The following is a 12,296-nucleotide window of genomic DNA, read 5'->3' on the forward strand; positions in this document are numbered from 1 at the left end:
TAGCTGGGCTTTGGGATCACATTGGACAGTTTCTAGTCCTGACCTTGCCTCTTATCAGCTACTTGGTCTTGGACAAGCAGCTTAACCACTTGAAATTTCCATTTCCTCATCTATAAAAGGGGATGAACACCTGTTTTATGGGATTGTTGTGATTAATGAACCGACATTCAGAAAGCTCCTGGCATCAAGAAAAGAGCTGATAAATGCTCTTTCTTTATTCAACAGGGACCAGATTGTGGTTTATTCATTTTTGAGCCAAGCAGACTTTTGGGGGAAGCCCTGCCCCACATTCAGGAAAGGTTTTAAGCCTGACACTGCAAGTATAGTCAGGGCAACTGTACCTATTATTACGCCAGGGTTGCCCAGTTCTTCACCCACTTTTCCACACTCTGCCTCGTGCCCTGGGGCTGAAGCCCTGAAAACTACATTCCTCTTGACTGCTGCCATGCAGTTAGACTTGAGATAGAGGGCGTGGCATGGAGGAGAGACTGGAACGTGGTTTGCTCCTGCTTTTGTCATTGTTACCCTAACGATGGCCCTTCACTGGGCATCACCAACAGGTTCTAGTCTCCAATTTCTCCAACACACCTAGAACAAGTTTCATCCAGCCCTGGGAAGATGCTGCCACCTGCTGTCTGGGCAATGCCCTGTCCCCGAGTAGAGTCTCTACTCCATGGACTTCCTATTCTGAGGTCTGAACCTTTCAGAACTGGCAGGGAAATGCTCCCTCCTCAAGAGGCTGAGCACGGATCCCCCTGAGTTCTAGACTGTAATAACTTCACCCCCCCACACACACACCTTTGGGTTCCCATCCTCACTCTAGTTCTCTTGCTCTCTCAGACTCCCTCATCTGTTGAGCACATTTTCTACATTAAATTCTACCTGTTGAAATGCCTAGCATGGCCTCTGTCTTCCTGGAGGGACCCTGACTGTCACAGAGACCATATGCCCCAGTTTGCTCTGCCTCTTCAAACTTGTTTTCCTGCCATCTTATCTGATCTAGTATTTGTCCCCGACAAAATTGTTCTGGTTTTCATGATCAATTGTAAGGCCGATTTAGGTCTAGTTGACCCCCACAACAACAGGCCGGGGGGAAGGAGTTTAAGCACCTGTGTTTATTAGGCTTCTTGCTGTAGATTTCTTTAATTTCTCTTTCATCTGGAGCCAAATATGTATTTTCCACATTTTCCACATTGGGACAGGGCATTCCCCTGATGGTTTAGAAAGAGGGAGCTCTTTGATCATGACCCACTGTCAGAGCTACACAAACATTGCCCATCTTGTCTCTCTTGTAATTCTGTAGTTAGCCCATGAGTCCTGTCTTCATGGTCCCTTTCCAGGCTGACCTCTCAGGGAAGAGATTTGTCCCATTTAGAATATTTTATATATGAATACCCTAGTTTTTGTTGGTGTTGTTTGTTCATTTGTTTACTTGCTTTGTAGTATTTTTTTTTCCCCGTGGGTTTTTTGATTTGTTTGTTCATTTTGTTTGGTTTGGTATTTTTTCAATGTAGGGTTCGCTCCCATGCAATCCTCAAGTGACTAGAGTTCATGGCGTCTCTGAGCCTTTGAGCAAGGTGCTCTGTTTCCTTGGGGTGACATTCTATTGATTCTCAACCTACTCACTCATTGTCCCCTCTCTGCTCAGGCAGGGCCACCTCCTTGAGCCCTTCCCCAGTGTGTCCCCCATCCCATCAACCCATGCCATGTCATTCTCCGGCTCACTTGGGCCCTTGCCTCTTATGATTGGGCTTCGTGTCTTTCAGGGCTCTCCTAGTTTTAAATGCATTTTATCAGTTGGAACAGTTGGTAAGCACCTTGATAGAACGTTCTGTACTTTTCTTAACTCCCTCTCAGAACATATCAGTTTTCTTTTGCACTCCAGTGATCCCCAGGTTCTTCTTGTTCGTGCCTGCTATCCGTGGCCTTTCTTTCCCCTTCTCTACTTCCTAACCTCACATGCTCTGGGATCTCTTACACGTTTGTGTTTTTGCTCGTGTTGTTTGCTCAGCTTGGAGCTCACCTTCCTCTGCAACCTACGCTTCCTTCATGTGCTTCCTTTGTTACTCCAGGTTGAGCTCAGTATCCTTCTGGACCGTCATTGTCCTCTCTCACGACCCCTATCACTGCACTTGCCACATTTTGCTGAAACCATCTCTTTTATGCCAGTCTCTTCCAGTGGGCTTCTCCATAAGCTCCAAGGATGAATGATGTGTCTTGGGTGCCTCAGGACTCACAGTGCGTAATATAATGCCTGTCACACAGGAGGCACTTGATAAATGTCTGTTGACCTAAACTTAATACATATTTGCTGAATGATTGAGTGACATGGAGGCAGTGATTCCATGAGTTGCCATTTTTTTTTCTCCCCTGGACCCATATTTATCTCCTTCTTCTCCTGCCAAAACCCCAAAGATTGCTTCACTGTGCTGTATAATCTTTCTGTCAGGTCTCTGACACAGAAAACACATGTAATCATTCCATTATGAGGCCTGGCACTAAGTTTAAGCTGAATGTGCAGATTTATTAGATCTTGTACCAGGAAACCAGTGAGGCAGGGATTTAGGGGGATATCCCAAGGGGATGCCTCATGTACTTTGAGGCAATTCTATGCTCCATTGGGAGCCTCAGCTGTCCTTACAGATTGTGTTTCTGCATCTTCCTTTGAGATATGTGGGCTGGCTACTGCTTTGAGCTGACATGTAACCAGCAACCTGCACGTTGAACATTTATGGCAGCCCCACGAATTGACTAGAATGTGCTCTACTATGGACCTTGTACTTTAGTGCAAACGCAACTTGCGAACAATTTAAACATCTGTTCACTTGAAAGTGCACGTTGCATTCTGGCTACTTTGCTGCACTGATTTGCTTATGAACTCCTCTTCTTGGAAAGAAAAGATGTTGGTTGCAGATAGCAAGTACCTAGCAGGTATTCTCCAAGTGTTTGTCTGTCCCTGTTCATTCAGGAATGTGACTGATCAAACCCTCTCCAAACTGTAAGACTCCACTAAATCCTGCCTCCTCTAGAAAGCTTTTTCAACCATTCTGGTTCAAGGCCTTTCTCTTGGAGCTCTGAAGATGAATGATGCCCAAGTTCAGGACTTCAGTGTATTGTCTTAAAGGGACATGTTAGTGCTTAAGAGCTCTGGCTGGGAATCATAAAACTCAAATACTGGTCCAGGTACCTTTGTGATGTTGGCTGAGTCACTCAATTCAGTGAGCTTTGTCCCCTTCCCTTCTCTTTCATCTTCTCCTCTTTCTTCTCCTTCCCTTGTCTCTCCCTCTCTTATGTAACGCTGCCTCCTCAGTTTTATGGGGACCATCAAATGACATAAACGTGAAAATACTGTGAAGACTATAAAATACATGAGAGCAAAGGTCATTGAATAAAAAGGAAGGATAGTAGATATCCTTATTCCGTAGGCTCTGGATGCCACCAGGAGCTGGTGGCAGCAGGAGGCAGTGGGTGATTTCAAAAAGCCAGATTTCGGAGGATTCATTCCTCCTATAGATGGAGGTCAAGTTTGAATTGAATGGGCAACTATTGCCAAAACATTCATCAAAGGGGCCTAAAATCAAGGGAACCAAGGGGTCCAAATCTTAGAAACAACCAGAGCAATGGCCCATTCTTTCGCTTGTTCAAGGTACAGTTACCAAGTATCACTAAGTACCAGACACTGTGTGCTGTGGTCTGTACGTTGGAGCCCCCACCTCCAATGTGATGATATTTGGAGATGGTGCCTTTGATAAATGCCTTTGTCCATTTTGTGTTGCTGTAACAGAATATCTGATGCTGGAAAATATATAAAGAACAGGTTTATTTGGCCCAAGAGTCTGGTGACTGGAGAGTCCAAATAGCAAAGAATCTGGGAAGGGCCCCCAGGAAGCCTCACAACATGATGGAGAAGCAGAGGGGAAGTACACAGGTGTGAAAGAGAGGCAGCAGGATGGTGAGAGGGGATGCAAGACAGGGGAAGGCCGGGCTTGCTCACTTCTTTATACCAACCCATTCTCAGGGGGACAAATCCAGTTGTGAGACCAGCACTGGTTCCTCCCTGAGGGCCATCCGGACACAGACCACACGAGTTTCGACAGGGACGAACCACAGCCAAAGCAGAGCAGGAAAATAATTAGGTTTTGATTAGATCAAGAGGGTGAAGCTTTCATGATGGGACTCAGGTCCTCATAAGCGGAGAGACCCACACGTACACCCAGGCACCAAGGAAAGGTCATGTGACACAGTGAGATGGTGACCTGCTTTCCAGGAAGAAGATCCCCACCAGAACCCATCCACACTGACAGCCTAATCTCAGAACAGTGAGACAGTGAGAAATGACCATCTGTCTCCTCAGCCACATGGTTTAGTGGTGTCCTGTCATGGCAGTCATGCAGTGAGGCCCTGCATGGGCCCCAGGAGACCCTGTAGTGAAGCAGGCACAGTCCCTGTCCCTCCCGAGTCTCTAACCCACTGGGGAGTGAGACTAGGAGAAAGGCAGGTGATGCACAGAGGCATGGATTATAAGGGGAGCACTACCAGGGGACAGGAGAGCTCCTAACTGGGTGCTGGGGTGTGCCAGGAGGGTCTTCAAGAACGAAGTGACATCACACTCAGGAATGAAGGTTGCAAATGAAGAACAAATATAAAAAGTTCAAGAGCAGGGATCTGAGGACTCTCTAGGGAGAGACAACAAGTAAATAAATAAAACACTTTAAAAAAAATGTCCTATTTTGTGAGTTTTTCTCATTTTCAGTAAAAGACAGGCCTTGAGTGTCAGTCCTCCCACTGGTCTAGACACTCTTCAGGACCCTGGTAGGGGTCCCAGCAGTGTGCAATATGGCCTTCCTCTAGGTCACCCCTTCCTTCATGAAGGGAAAGCTTCTAGAAAGAGTGACTCCTATATCCACTCTGCACAAAAACCAGATACCAAGACATGAAAGTGAAGACCAGAGACACATGTATGTGGGTAGAGGGAAAAAAATTACATATACGGGGACAGAAATTAGCCTATCCGAAAATTCTTTCAGATCTCAAAGCTCTTTACGGCCCACATGTGATAGATAAATTCTTACAAATTTATGATACTGCCAACAGCCAGTGTAAAAATAAAGTTGCTTAATGTATCAATGGCAAAACTAAATTTCAATCACTCATGACAGAGGAAAGACTTATCTTTCTACTCTCTGTATAAAATTTTTCTCACAGGAAAAGAGATTAAAGAGTATACAGCCAAAAATATAGGGAAAATTCATTATCAGGCAATTAACTAATAATAAAAATATTGTTTATATTTTATAATGTATTTGTCATTTTTTAAAAAACAATGTCCTATTTTGTGAGTTTTTCTCATATTAAGTAAATATTCACTTATGCCTTATTTTGTTTTATAATTTTCTGTTCTTTTTCTCAACGAAGGCCTCACAAATCACATAAGCTTCTGGGTCTTCCAAACCTAGGCATATCCTGGTTAACCAAATGAGTTCCTTGAATTGCTGGAACTCATTTCTCCTGGAACTGAGAGTTTCTCCAGAAATGTTAGTTTTTGCTTGGTGTGTAGATCCGGGCCCTGAGGCATGTGTTTCTCCTACAGCTAGTGTGCCCTGCAATGACTGCAATGACTGTAAGCCACTGGTGCCCTCCACCTTGTAGTTGAGCCAACGAGGAGATACTTGAAGGCCTATTTTCCTTCCCAGAAAGAATTCTATATTCTGAGAAGAGTCAGTTAGAGGCCAAAGGCCTGATAGAGTACTGGTTTGTGCAACTGGAGACCAGAGAGTGTCCACTTCTGCATTTTGTTGCCTGTCTTAGTCAGTGTATGCTGCTATAACAAATGCCATAAAGCTGGGTACCTCATAAACAACAGAAATTCATTTCTCACAGTTCTAGGAAGTCCCAATATCAAGACACTAGCAAAATTGGTTCTTAGTAAGGGCTGTTTTCTGCTTGTAAAATGGTACAATGATGTTGCATACTTTGAGAGGAGGTGACCACTGTGTCCTCCTAAAGTGGAAGAAACAGAAAGCGAAAAAGGACCTAGTAGTTCCCTTTATAAGTGGAGCCCTCCTGGCTTCATCTCTCCTTCAGGCCCCACCTCTGGATACCAGTGCACTGTGGATTATTTCAACATAAATTCTGTAGTGACACAAATGACCAAACCAGAGCATTTCCCTGCACAAGATTTTGGATGAAGAACCTCCAGTGACGTGGGGAATGTAACAAGAGCCCCAGGCTAGATGGGGGTGATATGGGAACTCAGAAGGGCAGAAGGAAGGGAAAGGCTTTTTAAAATCAGGCAAAGAGGGCTGGGGATGTGGCTCAAGCGGTAGCGCGCTCGCCTGGCATGCGTGCAGCCCGGGTTCGATCCTCAGCACCACATGCAAACAAAGATGTTGTGTCAGCCAATAACTAAAAAAAATAAATATTAAAATTCTCTCTCTCTCTCCCTCTCTCACTCTCTCTTAAAAAAAAAAAAATTAAATAAAATCAGGCAAAGAGGCCCCTGTGAATATCACCAAACCACTTCCAGATCCAAGAACAGAGGTGTGAGCAGCACCTAGTGGAGCTATGGGTAATGCATGACACCAGCCCGTGGTCTCACAATGGACAAGCTGGCCACAGCCTCTAAGTAATGGAAAATTGGAGACACATGGCAGCAACAATTGAGAAAAGCATGGTGGGAGCCATCAGCCAGACCTGGAAAAGCTCGGTCCACACGGGGATTGGTTGTCTATTTACAAGGGCAAATACTCTTAAGCACCTGACTCTTTTGTTTTCCTTTTTGGTCAAATGCCTACAGTGCACTTTGGACATTGATAAAACAAAGGCAAAGACTCCTGGATTAGGTAGAGTTCTCTAGAGAAACAGAACAAATGTCTTCTAATAAAGAATTGGCCCGTGCAATCGAGGAAGCTGACAAGTTTCAAGATCTGCAGTCATCACGCTGGCGACCCTGGAGAGCCGATGCTGTAGTTCTAGTCCAAGTCCAAAAACCCAAACACCAAGGAAACTGATGGTGTCATTTCCATCCAAAAGCCAGCAGACTCAGGACTGAAAAGAGCCATTTTTTTTTTTTTTCAGTCTTAGGTGGGAAAAGACCAGTGTCCTAGCTGGAGCAGTCACCAGGGAGTATACTTATTCAGTCTTTCTGTTCCATCCAGGTTTTTAACTGATTGGATGAGGCCCATCCAAATTAGGGAAGACAATTCAAATGTTAACCTCACTGAGAAAAACCCACACAGACATACCCAGAGTAATGTTTGACGAAGTGTCTAGAACCTTGTGGCCCAATCAAGTTGACACATAAAATAAACCATCACAACCCTCAACTGCTTTTGTCTTATCTCTTGGAAAGCAAAAAAGAAATGAGGAAGAAAATGAGGAAAAATTTTAAACTGTATTTTTAGGACCTGGTGAAACAGAGGTTTTCCTACCTTACCTAAAAAACAAAACAAAAAAACAAAAACCAAATCCATTAGTGTGGGTGGGTACATCAAAGATTAGGTAGAAGCAGGGATTTTTCCAAGGGGTGTTTGGTATCCCAAACACAAGAAATTCTGCTAGGTTTACCCTTTCTTCATACTTCTTATATTCACAATAAGACTTAAAGTTCTCTGAAGGCAAAAGACTCCGCCTTTCTTCATGTACACCATTCACTCAACGCTGAACTTACTAATTGCTGAATAACTTGCAGGCAAAGCCCTAGGTCTCAGGTAGCCTCCTACAGGAAAGATTTGTTGCTCTTTAATGGAGAATTATCGCCTTTCTATAATCCAGTTCTACAGGGAGTGCACAAAAAGATTAAACCCTCAAATATTGAGGAATAAAATCAAACCCACACATTCATCACTTAAATTAATCATTCTTTAATGATGTCCTGTGGTGTCTCCATCACAGGGATTCATACAGGAAAGCATTGTCTAAATCCAGATCCAACATCCTTAGCAGAAAATTCAGATAAAGCCATGAGAAATTCAAGGATATAATTGTGGAATGAGCATTAACTATTTTAACAAAGAAAGATGAGTTCAACTAAAATAAATTATCATACTTACTTGAATACATCTAAATAAATCCAAATTTTAATAATTTTACTTTTTTTCTGCCCAAATAAGGCCTTAGCTATGCAGATAAATAGCATGTCAATCTTTAAAATATCATATCAATCCATTTTTAAATTTTTTATCTTATTTTTTTTAAAGTGGCTATGTTTTAAAATCCCCTTTTATATAAAGACATTGAGATAAATGTTTTCTTCTTTTTATATGTATACACTCAAAAAATAAATATTGAGGGTCAATCCCTGCAGCCCAGATCCACCCACACTGGCCTATGTGGGACCCAGGCTCACAGTAGGCCCGGGTCCATCCTCCATAGGCAGACACTCACCTTGGGCACGGGACCACCTCTTCGGACCAGCAGACTATTGCAGGAGCCCAGGCCCAGCCCAGATCTGCCCACACCAACTTGTTCAGGACCCAGGTCCAGGGTAGGTCTGAGTTTGGGCCCCATACCCCACCTGAGAGCCTAAGCCTAACCCACTTTCATCTTGGGACACTGCAGTCATCGCCATAGCCTTCCCCACACAGTAGCCCCTAACTTTTTGACAACAGATAAGGCCTAGAAGCAGCTGCATCTCAGAGCAGGCATCCCAAAGAGAATGCGAGAACCACCCTTTCAGCCCCATCTCTGTAAGACATTGCACCCATCTTGGGGCACCTCCACTATTATTTAAAGTTACCTCAGCTATTGCCACCACCACCTTTAGTTCCAGTGGCATACACTGAGGGACATCAGAAGGGTCTGGAAGCCCAACATTAAGGTGAGGTACAGACAATCTGCATGGGTACTACAATATAGGGTAGAAACTGTAATATCTCAGATGCACCCTGCAAGAAAGGAAGACACATAACAACTGAAAAAACAAAGGAGGAAAGTGCCCCCAAACAAACCAGGATACTATAGTAATAGAACCCATGTATAGTGAAGTTGATGAAATGTCAGAGAAGGAGTTCAGAAGAATCATAATTAAAATGATCTGTGAATTAAAGAATGACCTAAATGAGCAAATACAGGAAAAAATTGATCACTCCAACAAAGAAATAAGAGAACAAATACAGGTAGCAAAAAATTACTCCAAGAAAGAGATAGAGACTCTGAAAAATAACCAGTCAGAAATCTTTGAAATGAAGGATACAATAAACCAAATAAAAAACTCAATAGAAAGCATAACCAACAGACTAGATGACTTGGAAGAAAGAATATCAGATAATGAAGACAAAGTATACAATCTGGAAAATAAAGTTGATCATGCAGTGAAGATAATAAGAAACCATGAACAGAACATCCAAGAATTATTGGACAGCATCAAAAGACCAAATCTAAGAGTTATTAGGATAGAGGAAGGCGCAGAGTTTCAAACCAAAGCAATGCACAATCTCTTCATTGAGATAATATCAGAAAATTTCCCAAGCATAAAGAACAAATTGGAAAACCAAATACAAGAGGCTTACAGGACACCAAATGTACAAAATTACAACAGACCTACACCAAGGCACATTATAATGAAAATGCCTTGCATGTAGAATAAGGATAGAATCTTAAAAGCTGCAAGAGAGAGGAATCAGATCACATATAGGGGAGACAAATTCATATCTCAGCAGATTTTTCAATTCAGACCCTCAAAGTCAGGAGGTCATGGAACGACATATACCAAGCTCTGAAAGAAAATGGATGTCAACCAAGAATCATATCCAGCAAAACTAAGCTTTAGATTTGATGTTGAAAAAAAAACCATCCATGATAAACAAAAGTTAAAAGAATTTACAACTAGAAAGCCTACACTGCAGAACATCCTCAGCAAAGTATTCCACACAGAGGAAATGAAAAACAATGATGAAAATCAGCAGAAGGAGGTATTACACTAAAGGAAAATCTAATCCGAGGAGAAACCAAGTCACGTTAATTACCAAAAATAAATGAAAATAGCTGGTAATACAAATCATGTCTCAATAATAACCCTGAATGTTAATAGCCTAAACTCACCAGTTAAAAGACATAGACTAGCAGCTTGGATCAAAAAAAAATACCAACACTATGCTGCCTCTAAGAGACTTATCTCATATAACAAAGACATCACAGACTGAAGTGGAGGGTTGGGACAAATCATACCACTCACATGGACTACAGAAGAAGCATGGGTCTCCATCCTCATATCAAATAAACTACACTTCAAGCTAAAGTCAATCAAAAAGTATAAAGAAGGACAATACATGCTGCTCAAGGGAACTATACACCAACAAGACTTAACAATTATAAATATATATGCCCCAAACAAGGGAGCATCTACATTCATCAAACTCTTCTCAAATTCAAGTGCAAGTAGACCACAACACAATAATTTTGGGTGACTTTAACACACCCTTTGCACCATTGGATAGATCTTCCAAACAAAAGCTGAACAAAGAAACTATAGAACTCAATAACACAATCAATAACTTAGACTTAACTGACATATACAGAATATTTCATAGTTCAGCAAGCAAATACACTTTCTTCTCAGCAGCACATGGATCCTTCTCTATATATTATGCCACAAAGCAAATCATAGCAAATATAAAAAAGTAGAGATACTACCCTGCATTCTATCAGATCATAATGAAGTGAAGTTAGAAATCAATGATAAAATAAGAAATAAAATCTACTCCAACACCTGGAGACTAAATAATATGCTACTGAATGAACAATGGGTTGCAGAAGACATCAAGGAGGAGATTAAAATTTTTTAGAGGTGAATGAGAACACAGATACAACATATCAAAATCTCAGGGACACTATGAAAGCCATTCTAAGAGGAAAGTTCATTGCATGGAGTTCATTTCTTAAAAGAAGAAAAAGTCAACAAATAAATGACCTAACATTACATCTCAAAGCCCTAGAAAAAGAAGAACAAATCAACACCAAAAGCAGTAGAAGGCAGGAAATAATTAAAATCAGAGCTGAAATCAATGAATTTGAAACAAAAGAAAAAAATTTAAAAAATTGACAGAACAAAAAGTTGGCCCTTTGAAAAAGTAAATAAAATTGACAGATCCTTAGCCATGCTAATGAAGAGAAGGAGAGAGAAACTCAAATTACTAACATACATGATGAAAAAGAAAATATCACAACAGACACCACAGAAATACAGAAGATGATTAGAAATTATTTTTTAAAAATTTGTACTCCAATAAAATAGAAAATATCAAAGGCGTCGACAAATTTCTAGAGGCATATAATTTGCTCATATTGAATGAGGATGATATACACAATGTAAACAGATCAATTTCAAGTGACTAAGTAGAAGATGCCATCAGAAGTCTCCCAACCAAGAAAAGCTCAGGACGGGATAGATACACAGCTGAGTCCTACAAGTCTGTTAAAGAAGAACTAATACCAATACTCTTCCATTTATTCCAGAAAATTGAAAAAGATGGAGCACTTCCAAACTCATTCTATGAGGACAATATCACCCTGATTCCCAAATGAGACAAAGACACATTAAAAAAAAAAGAAAGAAAGAAAAAAAGAAAAGAAAAGAAGACTTCATACCAATATCTCTAACATAGATGCAAAAATTCTCAACAAAATTCCGGAAAATCAAATACAAAAACATATCAAAAAGACAGTGCACCCCTTAATGTTCAAAACACTAGAAATATTAGGGGTAACAGGAACATATCTCAACATCATCAAAGCTGTCTATGCTAAACCCCAGGCCAACGTCATTCTAAATGGAGAAAAATTGAAGGCATTCCCTCTAAGAGTTAGAACAAGACAGGGATACCCTCTTTCACCACTTCTATTTAACATAGTTCTTGAAACACTGGCCAGAGCAATTAGACGAAAGAAATTAAAGGCTTACACATAGGAGAAAAACTCAAATTGGCACTATTTGCTGATGATATGATTCTTTACCTAGAAGACCCAAAAAATTCCACCAGAAAACTTCAGCAAAGTAGCAGGATATAAAATCAACACTCATAAATCAAATGCATTTCTGTATATCAGTGACAAATCCTTAGAAAGGGAAATGGGAAAACTACCGCATTTACAATAACCTCAAAAAGAAACAGAATACTTGGGAATCAACTTAACAAAAGAGGTGAAAGATCTATATAATGAAAATTACAGAACCCTAAAGAAAGAATGGATCAAGGACCTAGGAATAAAACCAGAGACCCTGCATCTAATAGAAGAAAAACTAGGCCCTAATCTCCATCATGGGGGATTAGGCCCCAACTTTCTTAATAAGACTCTTT

This window comes from Callospermophilus lateralis, chromosome 14 (assembly GCF_048772815.1).
Source record: "Callospermophilus lateralis isolate mCalLat2 chromosome 14, mCalLat2.hap1, whole genome shotgun sequence".
NCBI lineage: Eukaryota > Metazoa > Chordata > Mammalia > Rodentia > Sciuridae > Callospermophilus > Callospermophilus lateralis.